This window comes from Fistularia commersonii, chromosome 21, assembly GCF_037954325.1.
Source record: "Fistularia commersonii isolate RoL2024-O1a breed Wild chromosome 21, RoL_Fcom_v1.0, whole genome shotgun sequence".
In the NCBI taxonomy this organism is placed as follows: domain Eukaryota; kingdom Metazoa; phylum Chordata; class Actinopteri; order Syngnathiformes; family Fistulariidae; genus Fistularia; species Fistularia commersonii.
Window position 1 is genome coordinate 9107231 of NC_141304.1, and position 6000 is coordinate 9113230.

General features: G+C 37.1%; 1 protein-coding gene across 3 annotated transcripts in view; it reads right to left on the reverse strand.

The window, feature by feature from the left end:
• Positions 1–5740, reverse strand: part of fhit (fragile histidine triad diadenosine triphosphatase) — a 304257-nt gene extending 298517 nt beyond the window's left edge. For 2 of the 3 annotated variants that reach the window (XM_086168129.1, XM_086168127.1), the window contains exon 1: positions 5670–5740. The gene's annotated coding sequence lies outside the window, so the exon portion shown is untranslated. Of the gene's footprint in view, positions 1–5544; positions 5624–5669 lie in introns of those variants that run through there. The other variant, XM_086168128.1, reaches the window with a different exon arrangement.
• Between the last annotated feature and the right edge of the window lie 260 nt (positions 5741–6000).

A 6000-nucleotide genomic window follows, 5' to 3' on the forward strand; every position in this document is an offset into this window, starting at 1 on the left:
ATTATGAGTGTTTGTGTATTTTGTTAATGTTTAGAATGATTTCCCCTTGCCATAACAATACATCCAATATATAAGTAATTGAGAACAACAGACAGAAAAACAGACAGAAATTTACATTCAGTTGTTGATTTGGGTTCTGGTTTGCTTATGAATTGTTAAACAGATATGCTGAAAACTTCATGAGATTAATATGACTGAGGGATATGCAAGAACCTAGAGAATATACTATTCTCTTTAAAATTTCCAAGGCTGTTCGTGTTATTTTATTTTTTTGCATAACTTTAAAGTGTGTTTCAATCCAGGTTTTTTTTTTTCAAAGTTGGTCCAAAAATTAAATTTGAGATAGTGCTCCATTTCAGGTTCTTTTAAGTTTGCCATTATAAAATATTAGCATATTTCAAATAAACTGAAACCGTGGACAGCGCAGTGGCTTCTGCCTCATAGTTAGAAGGTCCCCGGTTCAGTGGGGACAGGGGGCCGTTTTGTGTGGAGTTTGCATGTTCTTCCTGTATCTGCATAGGTTTCCTCCAAATTCCTCCCGAATCCAAAAGCATGTAGGTTAATTGGAGACCTTTAATTGCCCAGACACGAGTGAGTGCATGGTTGTTTGTCTCTACATTTGGCCCTACGATCAAATAGCAACCGGTCAGGTTGTTCCCCACCTCTTGCATGACAACAGTCAGAGTAAGCTCCAGCACCCCAGCTACCTTAAGTGCGAGATAAGTAGTACAGATTATGAATGAGGGAATAAATAAATCATATAAATTATAGATACAATGCATAAACTGTTAAGTCACTTTTTTTTGGTTGAGGTGGGCCACGCTGTAATAGCTTGTACAAAAGTCAAACAGAGGAGGTTTGTGTATTACGTCCAGAAATGACGCACAACAAAACACTAACATAATATGTCTGCATGTCAAACGGGCTGGGAAAAATGCAGTGCTTAGAGAGAATGGCTGTGGTGCTGTTGAATAATGCATCAGGCGAACGGAACCAAATCAGTTGTGCGAGGTATTGTTGTGGCATGAATAAATGGTGCATAATTGATAACGGCTTTTTTACATTATGCATCCCTGTTCACAAATCTCCGTGTGGAGTTATGATGTGAAGCGTGGCAGGGGATCTGAGGTATATGGTGTCATTGATTTAATGCTGTTAATGCTTTATGTAAATACACGTGGCTTGCTCCACCAGGATGCAAATTAACACTAGTTCTCCTTTGGGAGGGCAATATCCATGTTCTACCGATGTTGCTAGAACTTATAGAATAATTGTCATAAATTATTTGATTGAAAAACAACAGCAGAATTACTGCTGAAGATTGGATGCCTCTAACATCCTGTAAGACGTAAGCTTATGTCATTTCTGTATGTATTACAATGGGAAAGACATGTAATATGCCTCATCATCCACCAATGTTTTATGTTTGGTTGCAATGGAAATTGGTGATGTCACAAATTTGCCAATTTAAAACTAGTGCCATTATTTTAACATTTAAGCTATGGATATATAGAGTGCAGGACATGAGTACAATATTGATGATAGCAAATATGAATCCAAAACCACTAGTTTATCTACAAAATCCGTTGAAATTGGAAGAAAGGTGAAAAGAGGAGGAAAAACAAAGTCCAGTTGCCAAGATAAGACTTGATGATTGTCCATGGCTTGGCTGTCTTGGGACACAAAGACACAAATCTGTCCCTCTCTAAAAAACAGTTTGGACACCTCTATTTTAACACAATCATTTGGTGAAGTAAGCATTAAGTCATGTGGCCACAAAAGTGGTTTAACATTAGTTGCAATTTCTAAAAAAAACATGAAAGAAAACACTGAGCTTGTAGCCCACTGCAACTTTATATGTGTTGTGATGTGTTGTGTTCTGTTGTGCTGTGTGTTATGTCAGCAAAGAACACTGTCTTATCTTTAAAAACTGTTATTACAATTATCAGATGAAATAGAAACATGGCAAAAAGTACCATGCTATTGCTTTAATATTCACATCTATTAAAGTGGTCACAGGCTATCACAAGACTGTCCAAGAGAGGGTTAGAATGATGTGTCTGCTACAAGGTTCACCTACAGTTCACAAGAGCTGGATTCTGAAGTGAGAGTGAATTTGCCTTGATAACCCAGTCTATTTCTGCCTGCGAGACAGATGGCTGCCATGAGGAGACGGGCAAGCTTCTTTAACAGGTCTGCTGAGAACTGTCTCATTATTTTTTTTTTTGCTGTATTTAAATTAAGTTGAAAATTAATAGTCTAACAGATCAGGTGGTCTTTCTAACAATTGCTTGGGGATCTGAGTTTGGACCAACATGAAATCAGGAATTAGTAAGAGTAAACAGAGGTTAAGAGTAAAAGGTAGGCCAAGCAGTAACTCCAAATAAATATAAATGAATGACTATTATTTGTCATGCATTGGGGTCCAAGCCTGCTGTCTCTTTGTGGTTATAATTTCCTGTATGCAATCATTGAGCGCCACGGAAAATATGATGAATGTAAAGTTTCCAAAAAGTCACCCACTTTACTATAATGTTATAAACACATTTAACCAGCTTCTTAAAGTGTAGCCGGAAAATGTTTGACATCTACAGCTATTACATCTGACTGCTTTGAAGCAGATTGTACTGTAGCTAAGTAGCAAAACCAATAACACTTTAGCTACTTTAGCTAATGCACTTCCTAAATTTGAAAAGAGCTCACTGTATCAATCACGCAACAGCAGAAGTATTAAGTTACTTTCTTGACTGTGCACATAGAAGTAGTGCTTTAAGTACGGTTTCAACTCAAAGGGAGGCCATCTTAACACATAAATTGGTTTTGTTGAAACACCAACTAACCCTAAAGGTCTGTATATTGCTAACATCAAAAGAAAAAAAATAAGTGTTTATTAGTTTCGATCCCTCCTAGAGCTCTATATTTATACAGGCGGGGGGGGGGGACAAATGTTGTTTCATAAGCAAACACATATCACTCCACATTTTCAAAATAACCTCAAATAGCACTTTTTGGCAAAAATTACACACGGGTGGGTAAGATGTTAAATAAACCTACTGCATGATTTTGAATTGAGGGAGGAAACCAGAGAACCTGGAGGAAACCCACGCAGGTACAGTGAGGACATGCAAACTTAAAAACAGTAAGGCCTCCTGTAGGAATCAGGGACATTCTGCCACTGTGAGGCTGAAGCGCCAAACACGATTCCACCAAGCTGCCCATTTATAGATATTTTGGATCTTAATATTTAATTTCAAGAAGATTTTTGAGTATTGACAATCTGATATTTAAGATATGTCTTGAAAAAACAATAGGCAATGTCTAAAAACTGTCAGTCATTTAGGAATTTTTTCCTATCTAATTTTTGGGTAACACCTTGCTGATACAGTGAACACACACACCAAGACACATTCATAATCATAATTTGATTTACTTTTTATTTTTCCATCTGTTTATGTCGGTTAGTATTAGTGTCACATTTGTTAATCCCTTTGATAATGATCAGGGTTGTAGTCTGACTATGTAAGTAGTGTTGGAGAAGATTAAAAAAAAAAGGGAAACTCTAAGTCGACATCACAATGCACAGCATGACCAATACAACGGGGAGATGATGGCGGAGGGGGCTGTTTTCTTCACAAGACAGGATCTTTTGTTGCAAAATCTGAAAAGGTCCAATCCATCTGGATTAAGCAAAAACAAAAGAAATTATCAGGGGTGACCGTCAGAATTCTGATAGTGTCATTTGCATGTGTTCTCACTGTATGGCTGGTTTGCCAAAGAGAATAATGTTTCTTTCAAGTGTGCCTTCATGCCCATTTGCAGAAAAAATAGGAATAAATGAATGACTAAATAAAAATAATCAATTTAAGCTGATTTGTATCATTATTAGTGTTTTTTACATCAGCAACTATTAAAAATTAGCCAAATGAGGAATCTATTTACTTAATTTTGGGGTAATTGTTGCTCGCTTCGGGAAATGTCTGGCGGAATTCTGAGTCATTGGATAATTTGGTGTTACCTCTTGATTTATTTGATAATTTCTTAATTTCTAGACCTAGCATGTCCATGTGTTTTTGTTTGTTTTGGGTTTTTTTTACTACTTATGTTGAAGAACTATAATATACTTTAATCAGTCTAACCATCTTTGAAAAATAGAAACATACGAATCAATTCTGTCACTCGCACACACACACACACACACACACACACACACACACACACACACACACACACACACACATACATATATATATATATTTGAGAGCGAGAGAGAGACATTTAAGCTCCTATAAGCTCCTATCAAAAGTAAATTGTTTCAGACTGTGAGGCTTTAAAATTGCTCATTTAACAATTTGTCTGAATCCACCTACAAAAAGTAAACACAAATATATATATATATATATCTATCTATATATATATAGATAGATATATACAAACACACACACACACACACACACACACACACACCTTGGTTAGAGATCAATACTGGTAAATCATACTGGTGTGCTTGTGTGAGTTGTTTTATCACTGATCTTATTCATTATTAAGACAAAAAATGGATGTGCACATAATTATGAACCAGTCTATGAACTGAAAAGGCTGCTTCAGTTTAATATTGCAGTCAGCAACTGAAGATAACCTCCATTCAGCGGCAACTTCTGTTGCCTTTTTTTGTTCTTTTAATCGGGTGAAGAGCAAATGTAAAAGTCATTAATTTCAAGTATTGATGCTAACTTGTGGAATTAAGAGTTGAACAGCTACAAAGCTTTCATCAGTCTCTATATCAAGTTAAGTAATTGAAATTATTCACAGAAATAGCATTCCCAGAGGTCATTCTACTCCAGTTTAATGCATGAAATAAATGACTTTATTCACAACTATTTGTTCATGTGACAGAAGTGTCCGTTTGTTATGTAAATGTGCCCTGCAGCAATTTACACTTTCTGAGCTATCTCAGTAAATAAATCTCAAGATTACGAGTGAGTAGAATCCATAATATCTAAGCAACTAAGCTGATGTTGTTTTTAATAACGTCAATTAGTCAATTGATCCATTGTGGATGAAAACACAGCTGGTGCACGCTGCCTGGATCTTGACACACGTATCCTTAGAGACGAGTCTCATTGCAACGGCTTCAGCGGACTTGGTGGTCAAAAGGGTCCTTTCTAACTACTAAGACGACATATATCTGCAAAATAAAAGGACGCTTTGTCGATTCAAACCATGCCGAATAAAAGCACAAAATTCCACGTTGAGTCTTTAAATACTTTACCGGTTAGAGAGTTTGAGCAGAAGGCGGCCTGAAAGAAGGTCGCCGATTCGGGTGTTAGCTTAGCACAAACTGCAATAGATGTTATCTGGGTTCGATATGTTACGGTTGAAATGTGCATCGTTTCGCTGTTTCGCGGCGCTGTTCCGCAGACGGAACAGTCTTGACACACCAAGCACCCCACCTCACGGCCGGTGTGACAGTTTGTAAGAGGCCGGCACGTTTTGCGGATGTCTGACACGGCATTATTTCCCAAAGGCAACAAGATGTGGCTTCACCTGAATGAAGTCCCAGTGAACAGCGAAGGGTAACACGCTTTTGACTATAAACTCACTGAGCTCAGTGTTTATACAGTACGTTACGTCTGACAGTTTACACACACAAGGCAGTTTGTTACACTCACCTTCTCAGGAACTTGTGGTGGATCTGTGGGAAATGTAGTTTGTATATTTGCAGTTAAGGCGAGCGTCATGGCATTATTTTTCCAAAAAGACTACAACTACCACCAATCATTTGTAACAAGCCTGATGCTGCGTTCAATGTAGTGAGTACATTTTTGACATCTCAAATTTTTATTAAAAAACCCTATATTTTGATTTAAATGGACAGCCTTTGTCTCGTTTTCAGCAAAAAAAAAAAAAATAGAGCTACATTTTAGTCGAATCATATGCATTCACAATGAAAGGCCTGTGTTATCTGTGTATCTTGTCTTTATTTAACAGTGAATAGGATGC